The sequence below is a fragment of the Strongylocentrotus purpuratus genome, unplaced genomic scaffold (assembly GCF_000002235.5).
Source record: "Strongylocentrotus purpuratus isolate Spur 01 unplaced genomic scaffold, Spur_5.0 spur5_scaffold_6, whole genome shotgun sequence".
NCBI lineage: Eukaryota > Metazoa > Echinodermata > Echinoidea > Camarodonta > Strongylocentrotidae > Strongylocentrotus > Strongylocentrotus purpuratus.
In genome coordinates, this window is record NW_022145612.1 from 44,012,846 (window position 1) to 44,034,336 (window position 21,491).

Consider the following 21,491-nt stretch of genomic DNA (forward strand, 5'->3'; position numbering starts at 1 on the left):
AGATAGAACTAATGAGAGAAACATGTGTTATGTGCCTCCTCACATCTTAACAAGAGGCTGGAATCCCCCCTTTGAGACATACCTTCATAAAGTTCATTGACTCCTGCAGGTTGAAGACATCTTGGTGTGGTGAGATGCCTGCCGATTTCAGCATACAGGGTCATCAAACTTTTACCCACCTTCAAACATGAAAGAGAACATTAAAATGAGTCTTCAAATTTATGATGACAAAGAAACTGCTGTATGCTTTTAAAAAAATATTTGTTCAAGTGTTGGTAAAGGACAAAACAATGAAAAATCCCAAGAAATATTTAAGTAAATAACCTATTTCTGAAGTGACAATTTTATGACTTGAAAATATTTGTTTATTTATGATACATTTTATCAATCAATCAATCAACATAAACTCAGTTTAAACACCCAAATAAGTAATCAAGAATAAGCATTTTTGTTCTGAATACTTCTTGGTATTAAAATTTCACACAATCCATTTTCTGACATTGTAGATGTCCCATCTCCATTTGCAATTACAAAGCACCATTCTCCACTTTTGTTATAAAATCCCCTTCGCATCCGTCTCACAAACCAAATTTCACATATATGTACATAATGTCACAGTTGTAATACTGTGACTGAGATGTAATATCCAACTCAATCCCTGTTACATCTAACCACCTTTTCAGTGAGTTAGTGGTGGGTAGAAATGCTCCCCCCCCCCCCCTGAAAAAAAAATCCCTTAGATTTAGATACCACACCCATGATTTCAGATTTGAACTCTCAACGATACAATTCCATCTTCAACATACACCACTAATCCAGTACAACTTCTCCAGAGAACATATCATTTGAGAGCAATGTACGCTCATGTGCACAACTAGGCACATTAGAAAAGACGCATCTACCAGATGTTTAATGGGTAGAAGGAGAGGGAAGGGAGAGAAGAAGAAAAATCACCTCTACGAGATTGATGGGCACCTATCATTGAACCAGACTGACTAGGGTATACCTGGGGGGGGGGGGTGTTTCACAATGATCTTTAGTCAAACTTAGCTATAAGTTGGACTTTAACATTATGGAGAGCCATTTGTAGCCTTCAAATAAAATATATTCAAAAGCAAAAATCAAAGTATTTTAGACTTTTCATAAATTCCACATCAAGAACATTAAATCTCCTTGATTAAAGAAAATATGAATGATTTGAATCAACATTTTATGCCTTTTAAAATAACTTGAACAAAATGTTGTCTAAGATGCTAACGGCTTTCCATAATTGTTAAGTCCAACTTAGCATTTAAGTACAAGTCCACTCCAAAAATAAGTTACTCTCAATAGAAGCAGAAAAATCAGACAAACCAATCAAAAAAAGTTTGAGCAAGATTGGATAACTAATAAGAAAGTTATGGATTTTTGAAAAAGTATGTAAAACTGTGGAACAATGAAAATCACTACACAAATTGCCAACTTGGTTATCAGTTTGTGACGTCATGTCCTCACTATTTATCAATTGCTTTACACAGTTTAATCCCTTTAAATTCCCTTTTTGTCCCCCAAAACTTGATTCCCCCATACCTTTGCCCAGGTTATATGATTTGTATCATGTTGCGTGCATGAAATTTCACAAATCTGTTATGAACTTTGAAGAATTGATACTATTTTCTGAATATTTTATATTCATAATTATTGACTTTTATCTAAATAGTTTATCAAAATTCACATTTTTCATGATTTAACTGGAAAACTATTTAACTATATTAGTGCATCCACACAAAAGATATTACTATGATCAATCTAACTTGGATGCTGATGTGAAGAAATAAGATTCTTAGGGGGAAAATAGGAAATTTATATTATCAATATAAAGAAAATAATTAGTGGACAGTGAGTACATGACGTCACAGACTGATGAGTGGGTTCTCAATTTGTCTTGTGCTTTTCATTGTTCCATAGTTTTACATACTTTTTCAAAGAATCACAACTTTCTTATTAGTTATCCGATTTTGCTCAAACTTTTTTTGATTGGTTTGTCTGATTTTTCTGCTTCTATTGAAAGTAGGTTATTTTTGGAGTGGACTTGTCCTTTAAGTTAGACTTAGGATCTCTGTGAAACACCCCCCAGATATCAAACTCCCAACATAACTAAAAGGTCAAAGGATAATGTACAGAAAAATCAATCAAATTATGCGAAGTATGATCCCAAAAAAATTAAATGAGTTATGAAAATCAAGACAGGAGATAGTGTCATCTACAAGGAAATAAAAGAATGATGGGCTACATCATGAATATTGATTTACGAGTACATCCACTTTGTTACAAGAGAGAGATGATAGAAATAAGATAGTTTAGATGGCCTTGAAGCTTTTAAGTATTTTCGCCTTATTTCTGTCTTATCATCTGAATGTTTTGTTTTACAATATTCACTCAAAAAATGACATGCAGCAATTAGATTGAAGCTGATTTTTCAAGTACTAGATATTTTATATTTTACTGGTGGAAAATTCGAAAAATGCTAGTATAATTATCACTAATTAGTGTGCTCTGCAGGCATTTTCTGTGACAAAGTGACTATTTCCTCTTCTCTGTTTTCTGCCTTTAGTTTGTAACAGGTAAGAGTACTCCAAGTAATACCTTCCCTTCAACATCAAACTCATTTTTGAACATTTAGAGTCAACATATGCATGTCCACGTAATCCCCTCCGACAACAAAATGAATTGTCAGATCATGCACAAATTGTGAATTTATTTAATGTCAATTTTTATCTACACATCATCAAAACTGAGTATTATAAATCATTTTGCTTCATCAGAAATGCAGTCCAGTCTAGATGCTTGAATAATGGCAAGATTTGAGTTTTACAATGCAAAATATATTTTTTAATTTTAGCCCAATCTTGCACATCAAGATTCCTTCTCATTGATCGATTTCACTTTTCATCTAACTATACATGCAAACATTGATCTCAATTTTCTGTGGATTTCAACATCTAAGAAATAATGTACCGAAGCAATTAATGCTAAGCTCATAAAACTAACATTCTTTCACAATTGTGTAATATTTTCATTTGTTATCCAATTAGTACAAATTAAATGTAGAAGTCAAAACTTGAGTAATGAACGAGTGATGAAATAGAAGTGGAAATGAAAAGGCCTTATAAAGGATTGCTGAATTAAATTTCCTTTTTATTGGTAAGGAGGGTTATTAAAATCAGTCAGACTGATATATGAAGGAGTTCACTGCACATGAAAAGAAGTTCAGCTGACACCCACTAGCAATTAGGAAACACACACGTTACAATTACAAAGGTACATTCGAAGGACAGGGAAAGAATTGTGAGAATCAAAATTAACAAAAGAACGATATCTTCTATTTATATTTTTGCGGTTGAAATGATTCAAATTAGGCTGATGATGACATATCTCTACGATTTATGACATCAGTTTTCATTTAATGAGATTTCCTGCAGATCTCACAAAATTTGTCAAAGTTAGTCGCAGATACGAACACAATACGTCAATGCCGTGGTTCATCAGGCCAAACCATTCCCAAAGATCTTAGCCGACAAAGGCAAAATGCAGATCTATTTTTAATTCCCAGCTTCAACAGAGCAGGGATTAGGCAGAAAAATTATAATCTCTCACATTACTCATTCACAAACTATGATTGGGAATATGTCCCGCTTCAGTTTGGAAAGCAGATTTCTCAACTGTACTTCAGAACGTTATTAAAGTGTACATGTATGAAATTGCTCAAACAATCTGCTTTAATGGACCGGTGAGCGGGATCTCATGGGTATAGATATTTCCATTCTTCACACAACTCCTCTTATTCATAGATCTGCAAACACAATTAATTAAAGATTGATTTATGTTGTAGTCAAAGAGTCATCAATAATGTAACCTTTTTCTTCTTCTTCATCTTAATTCCTATATCTTCCATTCCACTCACCCCCGTCACACTCATATTCGCCCCAAGGCAAACTGAGTAAACCCCGATCCCAAACCCTCCACAACAAAAAGACACAGAAGGCCCGTCTTCACTATCTCGAGATTGCCAAATATCCAGCTATTTGAACTATCCCGATCGAAACTATCCAGCTAATTTGCATCCTCATTAGACCGAAGTAGCAAATTAGCTGGATAGTTGGTCGGGATAGTATCCCAAGATATCTCGGTCTAGTTTGCAAAATATCCCACTGTTTCCCAACTAGCGGGATAGTTTGAGACCGTCTTCATTAGACCGAAGTATGGAGTCAAATATCCCGATCCCACCATGCACAACGATTTCCGGCGCACATGCGATCTATACCGCTCAGCGTGCTAGTACAACTAGTAAACACGGAAAACCGGAAATCGTTGTGCATGATGGGATCGGGATATTTGACTCCGTACTTCGGTCTAATGAAGACGGTCGCAAACTATCCCGCTAGTTCGGAAATAGTGGGATATTTTGCAAACTAGACCGAGATATCTTGGGATATTATCCTGACCAACTATCCAGCTAATTTGCTACTTAGCTGGATAGTTTCGATCGGGATAGTTCAAATAGCTGGATATTTGGCAATCTCAAGATAGTGAAGACAGGCCTAGAGAGCCACGACAGTCAGTCTCTCCCCAAGAGAGCAATATTTCCGATTAACATTTCGGATTCCTTGAGTTTGTTTCAGAATTATTCAAACAAATTGAATATTTTCTCAGAGACTGGCTAATTGGCGTGGAGTCTTGGCGAGCAATGGCTTCGGATATTCTCCCGTGCGGCATTTACTCGATGATGGCAAAACAAGTGAAAATCATTTCCCCTTGTTATCAACTGATATGTACTTGATTAAGTGGTCTTGTGATGTGAAGTTGAGGCCTCCATGCTTGAAACAAGAAAGGAAGATATAAAATTCTACCACAGAAGACTGGCACCACTAAATTATTTTCCAATCCATTTCATCATTTTCATGTAGCCACCAGACAAGTTTTGCTTTTAGAATGTGCCATCATTAAGTCAAAGAAAGGCCAAAAGTACATTTTCTCAATATCTAAATCAAAATTGCATCATCGTTACCTTGAAAGAATTACATCATCAAGCCAATTTTCTTTGATGTTCACCTACTTATTTAATTTGGAATAATGAAATGATGTAAATTCATTTGAAGATACATTTAAGTGTCCTACTCAAAATTACTGCAAATTAGGCAATTACAAAAATGGGGATGAAATTTATGGTTTTTGACAGGTTCCTTTTAATATGTTTAAGGTCATAAACAAAAGCATATAATGGCAAAAGTTTATTCTTACATTTGAGTGGCTCTAGAGCAGAATAGCTAATATGATGCCAAAGTCCAAATTTTGTTGATAACAAATGAACTTGATTTCATTAAAGCAACTTTATTTCTCCACAAAAAACAAAACAATGGGTGTTGGAACAAAATGGTTTACTTCTAATCTTCCCGAGCAAAATCAGTAGATATCTAATAAGTAAAATATAGGTATTCACCATTTAACACCACTTTTTAGAATAAAAACCATATATAAGTGATACAAAGTCAACTGAACTTAATAATTTACTCTTCACTTGGTAAATAGATTATTGAATGACCTTTATCACCTTATTTCTCTACATGTATATTCACTATTCAGTGATTTTAACCTCGACTGAGTTGGTTCTTTCAACTTTCGTGCAATTATCCTTCAATTACACGTATATGCATTTACTTTATCTGTGCAATATTATCTCTGTTGTAATGTCACATTTTGCATGTTTTTTAATACATGTATTATGTTTAATGTATGTATAGGTCTATATGATTTTCTAGGGTTGAATCACACTACGGATACAAAATTTCCCCTCATAATCATATTGTGCCACTTTTTTCTGCTGGTGTGGTCATGAGTCTCCGGCGTGTGATGCAGCCCTGGAGAAATTTGAAGTTTTTGTCTTGGTGCATTTTAATTGTGGTACATACATGTTTCTCTTATATTGTCTTTGTCACATAAATCTGCAATGCTGGTTGCATCTGGTTGGATATAGGTGAGGGCGGTCTGCGGACTATAGTTATTTGGTTAACTTTGCCCAATGCCTGGCAGCACAGCTGGGTGCACCCAGTGTTCCTTTTTTGTGTGTGATTTGCTATTAATTGTTTATTTTCAACTCTGTACTTTGATATCATGTGTTTTCTGCCAAATAAAATAATAATAATATATTTGCTTATTTATGATTCATTGTCAGAAAAATACTTACTGTACTGTATATTATTGCTATCAAAAAACTGTGCACTTACATGAAGGCAGAAGAAAATGAAAGAAAATCAAAATCAAATCAAAGTTATAGCAGTACTTAAATAATGGAAGGGCTATAACATAGGAGGGCCCAATATATACACGAAAATGGGCCCATGCATAGCCCCATTCCATATCAGGAATGCCCGTAACATAGGGTCACCTAAGATACAGGAGGGCCCATGGCTATGGAGGCCTCACAATATGGGAGGGCTTAAAAATATAAGAGACCCCAATACCCAAGAGGGTCCACGATATATAAGGGCCAGATATATGGCCCACTGAGGGCCCAAGTTGTAGGAGAAGAATATGAAAATTGGTATTCATTAGTGCTACCGATAAAAATTAAAATAAGCAACACTATAAATATGTTATTTCTTGAACCAAAACAGGTATTCCAAAGATAAAATATCATGAGATTACATGAATGTTCTATCCTCCCTAAAACTAATATTAAACCTTAAATATTAAAGAACAGATAATCCTGTCTGAATATTGACAATCATACATATGCCCCCACCCCAAAGAGGGAAAATAAACAATTAAACAAAAAGAAAACTAATATAGGCTTGCAGTTAAAAGGTATAGTTATAAGAAAATTACTCAAGCAATAGTACTGTTTTACCACTATGCCTTCTGCCAAATTAGAATATCAAGGAATACTATTATTTTACCACTATGAATTTTACCCAGATTCTAAAAAATCAAGGAACATTAGTTTTTTACCAATATGACTCTGATCAACAAGCATGCCATATGGACAATACTGAATATACTACTTTACCTGTACATCATTAAAGTGACTCAGTAACATTGTTGAAGGCTGATGAAAAAACTTTGTAATTTTTGTATGAAATGTTACATATTATATTCCTTCTGTACTAAGCCTCTTACATGCAAAAAATCCTGTAAACATTTTCAAACCACAAGGATATTTATGGTTTTCTTTGAAGGCGTCACTGTGCGACACCCTCTAACAGTAAATTCTCCCAACCAATTTTTGAATTTTCCTAATTATTTTTCGCTTTAAAAAATATTGTTACACTTAAATCTTTGGAATGGTATATAAAGCCAATTCTTTGCTTTGTGATGATTTACATTCACTTAAAATTTAATTAAAGTATAATAATACAGTTGGGAGAATTAAGGAAGCAATAAGATCTGTTTTTCCCAATTTTTATCATTAATAATGGTCCGTTTTTACTCAAACTTTCAGATTATCTTGAATTATACATCTAGCATTGACGTCACTACCTTAGCACCATTTTCTCTCATCTGAACAATTTTACCAAGTTCCTTTAAAGCAAACACATTAATTATAATGGCAAATAAAACATAATCAATCACCAGCCAGACATTGCCACCGTTAATTTGTATCGGAAGTGCCTAATCTCACCAGTGTATCTCCCACCTGCCCCCCCCCCCCCTTTTTGTTTAACCTTTTGTCTCATCAGTTATTATCTTTAAGGTTTTGAAGGTATTAATTTGACATCAGAATGACAATTGCATATCCTTTAAGTATATGAAAAGTTAAAAAAATGGTGTCATACAATAAAAACAACAAGATTCAATATTTGCATTTATATTTAGACAATGGCATATGATTTTGTCATATTTCTGTCACAAAGATGTTTACATATCTTGACATGTAGGTCAGAAATATTATCTTTATCTTTGCAAATATCTCTAGTAAAGCTGACAAACCATTGCCTATTATATTTCTGATCGAGAATTTTATACCATAGAAAATAATGGTTATAAAAGAAATATTTAACAAATGTAAAAAGAAGCAAATAATAAAAACGAATGCTTTATCTTAAACAACATTCATGTCATTTAAACAAATTGCTCATCAGAGAGGATTATGGCTAACACCTAACAACACACCCAACCGCAGTTCACTGCAAATCCAGGCAGGATGTTTTACTCGTATATGAACAGCGCCACTTGAAAAAAACGGATGAGAGATGAGAGAATACAAGAAAGAATTCCAATTAGAGAGGTGGCAGTGATAGCAAGGATTGAAAAGTAGTTCACCTTTTGAGTCCTGGGAGCTGGCGGTTAGCGGCCCGATGGTGCCAGGGAGTCTAGACAACATAACTCAACGCACTTCACAGCTGGCTGGCGGGAGAGAGAAGATGGACTGCAAAGACTGATATCATAGCGATGGGCTGCTGGGGAATTCAACGATGCTGCGTCGTCGTGTCGTTGACGGTTGGGGTGGGATGGGAGGAGAGGAGAGGAGACGGGGAGAGATGAGATGAGATGGAAGCAGGACGTGTGTATTCCATGATTCTATTGTCTTCTCTACTCCCCCGATAGGTTACCCATCTCATGTGACTGCAATACCAGAATAGAGAGGAGGAAAAAAAAGAGGGATTAAGAAAATATCATGTTCAAGCACGATATCATTACTTGTCAAAGCACAAAAGGCTAGAGACATTTCTATACCAGTATTTTTTGAAAAATTGAAATTAATTTTTTAAATAAATCATAACAATTATGAGATATCATAATATGTTGAGTTATAGATTGGACGAGTAAAGAGAATGAAAAACACTAAATGTGTTGATTCTAATTTTGCACAAAACTTCAAGCTGATCAACCAATATTTGCATTTATTGGAATGACCTACGTTCACCTCTCTGGAGATATTTCTCCTTTTCTTTGGGTAGTAGACAGTTGTCTATATTCCATACCTGGATGAATAGATATGAATAAATATAAATTTGATCGACCTAACAACTGTACTGGAGTAAGTATGATGATATTCAAATGCAGTAAAAGATGCCAATGTTTCTCTGTGAAAGTCGTCCTATGCTCTTAACAAAAATCCTTTCAAATGTCATGAACTTCTGAAAATGTCACAGATGCGAACATGTTGGTCATTGAACCAAGACAACCGGTTTGGCTTTCCTGATGAGGACTGTACCCCGAGAGGAGCCATATTCGACATAAAAGCTCAATTTAATAATTTGTTGGAATTGCAATTGCAGTCCTTTCCCATTCCGACTCCATTTGCTCTCAATGCTGAAGTTTGTCAGCTCAGTAGTTATGCCTCCCCCTCTCTCTCTCTCTTTCTCTCTCTCTCTCTCTCTCTCTCTCTCTCTCTCCTTTATCTCCTTTCTCCCTCCTCTTTATTTCTAGCTTTTCTCTTCTTTTTTTCTGACACTTTTTAGTCATCATTTCCCTGGTCTCCTCTCATTGTCTCTCCTCTTGCTTTCTCCCTCTCTTCTTACTTCTATCACACTCTCTCTCTCTCTCTCTCTTTTCAATCTCTCTTCTATCTTCTCTCTATCTCTTCTTTATTTATTGCTTTTCTCTTTTTTTTCTGACACTTTTTGGTCATCATTTCCCTGGTCTCCTCTCATTGTCTCTCCTCTTGCTTTCTCCCTCTCTTCTTACTTCTATCTCTTTCTCTCTCCCTCTTCCCCTCTCTCTCTCTCTCTCTCTCTATCTCTCTCTCTCTTTCTTTCTCTCACACACCCACATTTTATTTGCTTAATAAAGATGGAATTTTCTTTGTTTATCAAAATGACTAATTACTGATGCCTCTTGAAATTACAAACCAATTATATAGTACATTAAAGATACAAACTGGTCATAATCATTTCAAGATTTCCTTCATCGAGTAGTTCAATAGCTTCCAAGTGATAGATAAAAAGAGATCTTGTCAAGTTCTCATTACCAATGCTGCTATAGAAAATGGTTTTGTTTATATCTAATTTGTGATTTACTGCTTCCTGAATATTTAATGAATATAACTTATCCAATGAAAGTGAAACTGACTTTGATTGTCATTAGCCACTCAATTGATTTTTTGTCTACACCAGCAATAAGTGTACAATGTAGGATTTGATAGCTGATAATACAAGATAATGTATCCATCATTATGATGTTAGAAACATGTTTGATTAATGAATAGAAGGAAAGTACCATCAGTTTGCTCAAATACTGGTAATGTGAAGATTTTATGTACAATTCAATTCAATTCAAGGTTTATTAAAAACATGAGTCGCAGCCCAATGGCTGAATTGGTCATGTGTACAATTAAAAGACTCATTACATATTTAAAACATATAATGCAGTTACAATTGATTAGTCAATATTGAAATATGTATAGTTAATATGGTAAGATTGATTGGGCAGCAAAAATAAGATAACAGAAGATAACATGAAGTCAGAAAAACGGAGAGGAGAAATGACATCTGTCAAAAAAGACTCTTTTTGAATATTTTGAAATAAGACTCAATTCTGGTTCGATTCTGCTATGAGGGGAGACTAGAATAGTCTTTTGTAGAAACGCCAGGTCATTATCTTCTGTTCTTTTTTATGTTCATCATAAACATTTAATTGTCTTTTCTATAATTTCCAATCTATTCATACCATTGGTATTTTGAATTACATTATAATGCTAGTATGCTAGTATTTTACAGTATTGTTGTATGTACTGTTAAAGTATATAACATCAAGCTGTGCTTTGAGGCCATACAATGTATCTCCTATCTCTGATGCATTTCTTTTCTACATTTCTTTGTGCAATGAATTCATCAAGGAAATAAAGGTAACTTCTCTCTACCTAATACCCATACAATTGAATGCCATGTATCTGCATGATCCGGTGATATAAAAGGAGGGTATAATGCTCTTATTTTCATCATGATATTTCATTGTTTACGACTGTGGTAAGTGGAAAGATGGAGAATGGGGAAGTCCCAGATGCTGAGAAGCAAGAGCTTCTTTCATTCTCGGATATTGTACCGTTGGTAACAGAAGATTATGTAGTATTCAAAGAATGATATGTGATACAAAGCCGGAAAGAGAGAAAGGGAAGGGAGAGAAAAAAATTCTGAGAATTACAATACATATATTCAATGTAAGGAAGTAAAGGCGTGCATGGTCATACATATTTATGAGCATTCCCCTTGGTAGTCCGTTGTCAATTATTTCTTAGGAGTAATCTAATACTATATTAAGATCAAATTTTAAAATGTAAAAATCTAACTGATCATGGAAAAGTACAATCAGTTTTAAGGAAACACAACAAAAAGGTAGGGCCTATATCTTTGCTTTTTAGATACAATTGAGGCCTCTTTATCTTGAATGTAGCCTCAATGTCATTTCTAATAGTAAAAAACCCTTTAAAAGACTCAGCTAAGTAGATAAGAGTTTCATAAGTCTTAATATCATACAAACTTTATTGTGCACTGAAATTAAGTGAAACTGCTACAACATCCAGTAAAAAAGTTAAAATTTACCCCGACAGTACTCCCTCAACCCTTGCCCCTTCCCTCCCATTGTATCCTTCCTCTCCTCTATAGGCCATAATGTATGATTAAAACACACATGGAATTACCCCCTTCCCTCCTATCCTTTTCCCTCACATCCTCTTGTCTTCTTATTTCTTTCTCCTCCACTCTCAAACTGTTACTTTCCCTTTTCTCTTTATCATTCTGGTATTAAATAAGATGCACATGGCTGGTAATAATGTACCCATTAGCCTCTCCGTCACCTGGGTCTCGGTGGTAGAGATTGGAGAAACGTTTATCTCCTCGATTGCTCCACACTTGGGCGTCAAGATGAGGTAACCAACAGGAATGATGAGTAGGGGGGGTGATGAAGATGGTGAGATTAGTTGAAGAGGCCTGCCCCCCCCCCCCCCCCCCCCCCCCCCCCCACTCAGTGTTATTTAGGGTACACGTATGCATGTTCCCTCCCTTTGAAAGCACCCGCCTAAGTCCGGTGTGTAAAGTCAATACAGGCTGATTTCTTGTGAAATACGAGTCGGAGTTTGTTGTACGAAAAGTTCCCCTTTACCAGAGATTTCGGGAACATGAATGCAGTCCCTCCGTTCCTAGAGTGGGGGGGGGGAGGGGGGGGTGTAGAGGAAAGAAGACATAAGCACTGGTCAAATGCTCGGCACCCATATGAGCCAGTCAACCAGTTAGATCCGGACTAAAGAGTGGACATTTACATAAATTATGGCTGGATCGGCAATAATTTGTTCTCCATATCAAGCTGGACCTAATGTATAGGCCTATGTAGCTTACATGATCATGACATTTGTCCAAGGTTATCATCTACAATTTTAAAATAAGGTAGTTAAAGTTAGATTTTCAACAAGTTTCAAACTTTACAATAATCATGTCAGCTTCATGCATTGAAATATTGTTGTTGTTTTTTTAGTCACACTAGGCTGCTGTTAATAAATAAAATACAGGGCAAAGTACAGGGCCTCAACTGAAGTAAATAAATGGGGATTTCCTCTTAGTTTTAAACTTTTAGAGGACTTATAGAGGCCTTGTGACCTTAAAATGACAATAATTTGTATAATTCAATCTATAATTTCTCTATGCTAAAAAAAAGGAGCTGAGATAGACTAGCTTTTATTGATGAGATATACACAAGTTTGTATGAATCCACCTTCTATCATTTGACCCTACCCTGATCTTGATAAATGTGCAGGCATTATTACAAAAGATTCTAGAGAACATCTTTCCAAGAGGACTTTGACAGATCACAAGTTCATATGTTCCTTCCCACATCTAGGTACTTACATACTGTAACATGATGCATATCTGTCGCACGATCCCTGAACTCAAACAATCACCCCCTCAACTTTTCTCTCCATCATGGATGGTTAGAGTCAAGTGTGAAAGAGCTGCTCCATGTGCAAGCATCGATTTGGCCGTCCCAATGTTTCTGGTGTGTGAACATGCCCTTTGAAACAGAAAATTTGGATTACAATACATTACTAGAGAGCCTCTGTCACCTGGGTCCCTGAGACTGAGATTGGAGAAACGTTTGACTGGATGACTGCCCGACATTCAGGCGCCACACCAACCACATACTTAGGGTAGCTTCCAGGCAGTGCCTCATTTTATTTGACCCCAATGCGTTCCTGCTCACATTATTACCAGTCGGAGCTTGCCCTTCCCAAATTGATTAAAACAGGCATAGGTTATGACTGCATGTAATATTGTTACTATTTTGAGATAAATTGATTAGTTAATTAAAATCAGGCTTTTTGATTGTTTTGCAGACAGCAAGTACAATTTATGATGTACGAAACCATCTCGTAGCCTGTCTTAAAGGCCGACTACAGATTGAGCCTCAAAACTATGGAAGCACTGCACTGAGAAATGAGTCCATGTGATTTCAGTGGTATCAATTTCATTCTTAGAAATATACTTTTTAGATTCCCCTGGTATTCTTAGCCCCTAAAAAAGCTTACATGAATGTGTTTTTTATGATACTGGGACTGGAATCTGGAGATCACATGATAATAATTACACATCAAACTTAATTTTTGGATAGATTTAAAACAATAGCAAAGAAATATTTTTGCATGATCGAGGGCTCTTGTTTTTGACAAACTTCTGCCTGGTAAAAAATGAAGATGGTACTCAGAAAGTGGAATATTTCCTAAGTAAGGAGAAAGAGAATTTCATAAAAAGGGGAATTTTCTTTCATTTTCATTTCAAAACACCATCTCCCATCATCATGGACTAAAAATAGAGGAAACAGTAGGCTACCCATGGAATATCAGGATGCAGACAGACTTTTGCTCTAGAAGTGCCACTTAATATTGTCTGGAAATATGGAGTGAAGAAGGGCGCACAAATTGCAAAGAAATAATGTCCTATTAGGGGGACACAACCTCAAAAGAAATAGGAAATGCATACAAATATTTCCAAATGTCTTGAATGTGAGCATTACAGACCTGACTAGAATGATAGAAATTAATGCAGGATCCTGTTCTTTCTTTTTATTTCATAATTCATTTTTATCTGGTGTCTTTCCAATCCATGATATGTCGCAAAAAAATATCACTTAAATGCAGTATGGCCTCATCAAACTCGCCTAACGATTTCATTTTTCTTTAAAGATGAAGTTGAGTTCTGGTCATGCGATTGCATTGTGAAAGAAACGGTGTGGAACCGACCAGAAAAGGTTGATCATCTAGCATATAAGAATTTGTGTGTATTGCAAGGTTCTGGAATCATCAAAATGATAAGAAATTTGGCCAAGCCTTGGTAAAGTTACAAACACTTGCACAGAAAGATGTATATGGGACTACACGAACACGTGGCGTAAAAAGCCGGCCCCCCGATTTTTACGATGTTACATGCATATTTAGAATATGAAGGCATTTGAAGAGACATGCTTTTCAGGGAACATGTCTTAACTGATGTTCTTCCACACTTGCATAATAAGAATGAGTAATGCTCACAAATTATTTTTCACCTCTTCCCAGAACTCAACCTTCTCTTTAAAGGGAACAGAGTCAGAAACATTACTGCCACGTCTGTTTAGTGTCAGTGGTTTCAACTCCTCCAGGTGCAAGAAAAATGGTTCTCATTTACTAACCTCAAATCCCTGTCTCCCAACTCTCTCTCTCTCTCCCGTTGTCTCTCCCTCCCTCAAAAAAACATCTTTTTCTGATCCGCTGAAAATTTTGCTAGGATTTCATTTGAGCCATGACAGGGTAATTGGAAAGATGTGCATCCAAGTCATCATTATTATCATGGTCTGGAGGTAGGAGGAGTGTGGGCAGGAAATTCTATAGTCTTGACATCCATTTAGTTTCATCTTGCTGAATTATCTTCTTTAGTTTGCAAGGCTTGCCTTTCTGTCATCTTCATCTACTTGAGCCACAAGTGTTTTGGGTTGGAAAACGATTAGTTTCATACCCACAGTCCTATGATGTAATTACAAAATTTGATCTATACATAATACTGTGGGTACTACTAAGAGGCATATTAGAGAGCTTAGAATATCGATTTAGGGTAAATTTTCACAAAACTGAGGTTCATTGCTGCACTTTATTTCGCCACATAAACCACACCCCTATTGTTAGCTTTCATATGTTCATGGAAAACTTGTTCTAACTTTGTATGTGTGGTAAAAACCAAATAATCATATAAAATCTGCAATAGAAAATTATCTTATCTATATGAACTTAATATGACTATGAAATCAAAAAGTACAAAAGTGAAGAAGAAGAAACAAGGCCTTCCAATTGCACATCCATCTGGTGTGGAGAACAGAAGTAATTTGACTATCAGCTTAATGTTTATCACCTATTCTGAACTGAAGAGAAATGCTCTGTGTTTTAAAATTCTTAATTGATAATGAAACAATTGCACAAATAAAAAGTCAAAAGAAATGAGAAATTATGAAGTTTATTCAATAATACCAGTTAAAAACACATCCAAGGATAGAACACAATAGTTTTAAGCTTTAATGACCAGGATACAATGGCGGAGGATGATGTGCGAACAAAATATATTTTGAAAGTTTCAGCGGAATAAAACTAGTTGATACATTGAGGCAAGATGTACTGAAAAGAATACAGCCCAGTTGAAAGATAAAAAATAAGTATATCAAAATAGAGACATTGCAATTTAAGACACAAACACCAAAGCTCTCTCGAAATATTGGATAAAAGAAAAAAATGATTGTGAGATACAGTTGCAGATAGAGAGAAAGGGAGAGAGAGAAAAACAAACAGAGAGAGAGAGGGAGATGAGGGGAGAGGGAGATGGAGAGAGTCAAAGACCGGGAGCAATTATCACCCCTGACGTAAAGAGAAAGAAGATGGTGCTGGTAGCAATCACAATCCACACAGAGGTGTAATGTGACAGCGTTTAGGGTGGCGTCCGCCAGACGGCCGAACGTCAAGCTTAGACGACGAGGGCCCTGGGGCTAAACGACAGCTTACACCAAGAGCTTGTCAACCTGATCAGCGTGGCTTAATTGGCACTGATTGGGGAGAGAGTGACAGGGCTGGCCGGGCTTTGGGCTGGAAAGTGGGAGGAGGAGGGCGACGATGAGGAGGAGACAGAGGCATCAAAATTTGTTGGGATAAATTTTTGTTATGATGGAAAAAATGGATGTGGATCTTATAATTCCATTGTTTGAGATGTTAAACGGGAGGGCTCCTCCTCGTGGATACCCGAAGCAGACCGAAGCAGCCTGAAGCGATCTGCAGAAATGGGAGTCAGGTGAACCTACTCAGCCTGGGAATATGACAACATGACTGAAGATCAGTCGGATGGGGACGATTATTAAAGGTGGTCCAATAGATCGCTGGAATTTCTATTTTTCAAGAAACTTCAGGATTAAATTTTTGTTTAAACTTTACTACAAGAAATTAAAGTTTTTGAAGTAATAAGTTTGATTGATACTTCAGCTTGAATCAATGACAATGTTCAATTACTAAAATTAAAATTTAGTGTGACAATATCCTTTCAGATAGCCTTTTATAATACGCCTTGAAATTGACACAGCACTATTGATATGGGAACATTTTCTATACCGGTTATCAAAGCATTTTCGATAGTGAAAAACTAGCAAGTTAATGATTAAAGTCCACACAGGTAAAGACAAATATAGCAGTGACAGATCTCAACTCATCTGTAGCACATATCTTGTAGGATTCCATGACATTTGCTCCGGCGACAATTGCTCCGCTGTAAATTTCATACACTAATCGAATGGCTAACTTCAACCCTGGATTCAACACTATACCCTACCCTAAACCTAACCCTAAACCTAACATAAAACCCTATTGAAACCCTAACCCTAACCCTACATCTTAGACGAAATAAAGCCTGGAGCAATTGTCGCAGGAGCAAATGTCGTGTCACCATCTTGTAGATGAGGATTTGCAGCCATTTGCTCACTAAACATTTCAAAAAGCCACCCTATAACGCAAAAAGAGCCATAGTTTGACAAACTTTCTCTCAATGTGCGGAACAAACAAAACTCTGATCACAGGTAGCTTCGTTCAAATACACCCTTGAAAAGAGTTTCATCTTTTATATTGGTCTGGAGTCCTGGGATGTAGGCTATGCTTTCTCGGTAGGATTACTGTAATGTAGCCACCACTAATGTATGAAAAATGTTGATACTATGAATTTGCGTACAATTCATAAAATAACAGATTGGTAGTTTGGTCAGTTTGTTATCCGGTCACTGCTCTGTGCTTTATATCCACACAGACATATGGTTTAAAGCTTGGGTTTAGGTTTAGTAGTAGGGTCAGGTAGAGCTACAGACAGTGTTGTATTTATGGTTTGTTTACTATTAGAAATTCAACTTGGAGGACAGTCATATGGTCAGCCTATAGTGGGGGCTTATTTTAGAGTACTTTTATTTTTATCACTGGTTTACACTGTAGGGTTTGATTCAAGTCACTATGAATTTTGTACAAGTCAAAACAGCTATTTCACTTACAAATTATTTTTACCCTACCCCAAACATATTTCCTAGCATATTTTTTGTTGGATTTCTCTTCATTTCTCTCTCATTCTCTTTCCATTTTCATTCTTTCGAAGCAGACCTAGTAATGTGTCGCAGCATACACGCTACCTGTCATATACCATTAGCTGGCGCCTGTGGGTCTAGACCAATTACCACCTATTCACACTGTAAATTACAACAGGTGATCAAATCATATCACGATTAATTCCCCCCCCCCCCCCACCTCTCTCTCTCTCTCTCTCTCTCTCTCCCCCCCCCCCTATCTCTCTCTCTCTCTCTCTCTCTCCCCCCCCCCCTATCTCTCTCTCTCTCTCTCTGTCTCTGTCTCTCTTTCTCTCTTCCTCTTACTCATATGATTAGCACACAAGTACCTGTCAAATATAAATATGTTATAGGATCAAATGATGCCATAGGGTCTACAGTAATGAGATGCCAATCTTTATAATACCAGGTGAGTCTGTCAGGCACTCGACGATCTGGCCTCGACTTTCCTTCCTTTTTCTACTTCTTTTAAAATAATGTCAATCCCTCTATCTCTGTATTCCATTCTCTCCCCCTTCCCACTCTTTCTATGTCTATACCCTCTCACTTTGTACATCTCTTTCCCACTCTTCCCCCTCCCACTCCTCTCTCTCTCTCTCTCTCTCTCTTTCTCTATCACGCTTTCTCTAACCCTTCTTCCTTTCTCTCCTTTCTCCCCTTTCTCTATTAAAATACTAATAACAGTAGATGACATATAACGAGTCCTTGACTGTAACACACTAATTATCAAATGCAATAAAGTCATTTCGTGTCTAGAACCTTACCTTCACAATTAGCCCCCTTTCTCCACTTTTTCTTCCTATAGATTGTTCTTTTCCCCTTTCAGTCTCTTTCCTTTATCCCCCTTTCGTTCTTGCCACAAGCGAACACCACTCACCTGTCATCCTTCGCCCCCTTCCTCACATCACTTTCACAGTCATTAAGTGTCACAGGTTGTGGTACTGTTACAAGCAAATCATGCAATTAAGCCAGGTGATCTGTACCCCTAGGTCCCAATCATGACTCAGAAAACTGTTACAAAACATTGAACTTCTACGGTACACCCACTCATTTTCAAAGCATCAAATTACGAAACACGCTGAGTTAGCTGTCTGAAAGACTTTCCAAAACACCATTTATTTAATACTCATTCTTCACTTTTCTTCACAATTTACACAACAAGGGAATTGTACAAACAATATTGCAATTCTATTGCCGACATGAGTAATAACAACACCTGTGCAAAATTTTACTCAATGAGACAAAACTAAACAGGTATGATTCACTGGGAAAGGGGGGAATATTTGAACAGAATCCAGGTCACAATTTTGTGTTTTCAGTCGATGCTATCCAAAGCTGTACATCCTGTCATTAATACCTCTATATTTTGGGTTTGTACATCTTGCCAGTGAGACAATGAAACGTTCTATATATCATTTTCCCCTGTAAATAAGCACTACATGGCAAGAAGGTCCAAGCATTTCCAATTTTTAAAAAATGACCTCTAACAAATCCCCCTCCCCCCTCCTCTCCCCTCCCCCTTCCCTTTCTCATAAAAGTTCTATAGAATTTAGTCTTGAACCTCTCTTTATGAAGAAATGTTAAATGCTTTGATGAATTTCAAGATGGAATTTTCATCTTGTCATGGAAATTATGCCAAAAACATTATAAAAATGTTGCATTCTGCAAAGAAAAAACATGCTCAATTGCATTTCATAACAGGGGTGGGATAGCATCCATTAATTTGACTACTGTCGCTATGTGAAATATCCGGCAGCAGGAGAATAACTGAACACTTTACAAGTGGAATGAAAACACAAAGAGATCCTCATAATTTTGGCCTTGTTCTACACCTGCGCTACTACAGGCAGGGTAAGGTGAATAGCAATGAATCACACCTTTGTCTGCGAAAACAATAGACTTGATATTTGGCACTCAAGTATGCCAGCTGTGCAACGATAAAATATAATGCAAAAAAAGGTAAATGAATTCATGCCTAAAAGCAGAGAATACCTGAAATCTGAGACTTCTTCTGAATACAGTTCAATGAGAATCTAATCTAGTAAAAATATACTGACGAGGTACCTCACCTTTTTCAAGTTGTTTTATTATATTTTAAATAATTACAAAAATTGCCAGTATTGTTATTTATACACTATGTATTTGAAATATTACCACTAAATGCCTAGCACACACTTCACGGTCCTCTTGCAATCCAATTTTTGGAAGAAATGGTGATTATATATATGGAAACAGTTTCTGAATGACAAGAATACTGACAACCAGAGTTTGAGTGTATTCAAGCCTTATAATCATTTTCAAACAATGACATTACTGGTCCGACGTCACTAGGATTCTGAGCCAATTTAGGTTTTCCCCCTCAAAAAGCGAGAAATCCCTTTGAATTTACATTTTATTAATCATATGACTCTTCAGATCCTCGGTCATTAAGATTTTACATTTTCGAATGTCCATATTAAATCATATGGAAAATTCTTCCGAATCGGATCGTTGTTATATTGTATAGTGTGCACGGGTTTAACAATGGAATTAAAATATTTAATGAAGAACTATTACCGGTATGTTAGAAAGCATCCAAAGCAATAAATGAGGTCATTGTAGGCTCATCCCAGCATCTTCATCACCATCTTTTTTTTAAAGGTAAAATTGTTGTTACCATCTTTATGTTTTCCTTTTTTGGGGGGCCAGGGTAGGGGCCCGCCTGCCCCCCCCCCCCCTGGATCCGCCCCTGCTCTCTACATAATCTGGTAAGGCTGGATGATGCATTTTTTACCAATTAACAAGAGCACCCAATTAAAGTGGAGAAATTTCATATGAAATAACTAAGAGGTGTTTGTTCTAATCCTCCCCCATTAATTACCTGTTGTTGAAGGTTGGTAAAAGAAACTGTGGAATACTGGAATTTGTGTATGAAATGTTACTTATTATATTCCTTCTACTGTACTTACCCTCTAACATTTATTCCTGAAAAATTCTCAAACCACAAAGATATTTATGGTTTTCTTTGAAGGCTTCACTGTGCGACACCCTCTAACAGTAATATCTCCAAACCATTTAAAAAAATTCTCACCCGTTTTTCCATGAAAATTAGACATAACCGGCTTTTAAAAATCTTTCAACACTTAAAATGTCTGGAATGGTATACATAGCCAACTCATTGCTATGTGACAATTTACATTCACCTGAATTGTAATAAAAATTGTAATGATAAAGTTGGGAGAATTAAGGAATCGATCAGAACATTTTCTCCCAATTTTTATCATTAATAATGGTCTGTTTTCACTCAAACTTTCACACTATCTTAAATTGTACATCTAGCACCATTTTCTCTCACCTGAACAATGTTACTGTGCCCCTTTGAGAGTTGTACCGTGTGTGGAATCATGGCCCTATTTCACACCTCTCTTGGCTGCGGTTTGGAGTAGACTGAGCAAGCAACAGGTGTTTCTAGCATGCTAAAGGATTCACCTTAAATGCCCGATGTGTGCCTCTTGTCTTTGTTTCCTCACTGGAAATCAGGGCAGATCAGGTCTAGCCTTGTAGGCAAAATGAGAGGCCCATAAGGCCTGTCATCATCAGCTGGAGTTTGCCAAGTACCCCATTATTTTAACTATCATGATCGGTCCTCATCAGCCCGCAGATGCAATTAACAGGATATTTGGTCAAGAAAATATCTCGAGAAATCTTAGCCTTGTTTCCAAAACATATATTTCCGCCTGCCTGAGCTAGTATGTGATTAGCGTTTCGGTCTGGTGAAGACGCAATTTCGAGCTTTATCCTGAGTTTGAAAATAGCGGGTCATTTGGCAAACTCGAGCTGATGAAAACAGGCCTATAGACATACTAGTTTGAAAACGAATGCCATGTTATATAGGCTATATTTGATCATGGAAAATTAAATGTTATATCTTGATATTGTAT

General features: G+C 36.5%; 1 long non-coding RNA gene across 1 annotated transcript in view; it reads right to left on the reverse strand.

Moving 5' to 3' along the window:
* The window catches only part of LOC105440448, a 43,819-nt gene that overhangs the window by 15,348 nt on the left and 6,980 nt on the right, over positions 1 to 21,491 (reverse strand). The window contains exons 2-3 of the long non-coding RNA XR_971646.2: positions 8,299 to 8,601; positions 83 to 179 (exon numbers count right to left, since the gene is read on the reverse strand). This is a non-coding gene — a long non-coding RNA (uncharacterized LOC105440448). The remainder of the gene's footprint in view (positions 1 to 82; positions 180 to 8,298; positions 8,602 to 21,491) is intronic.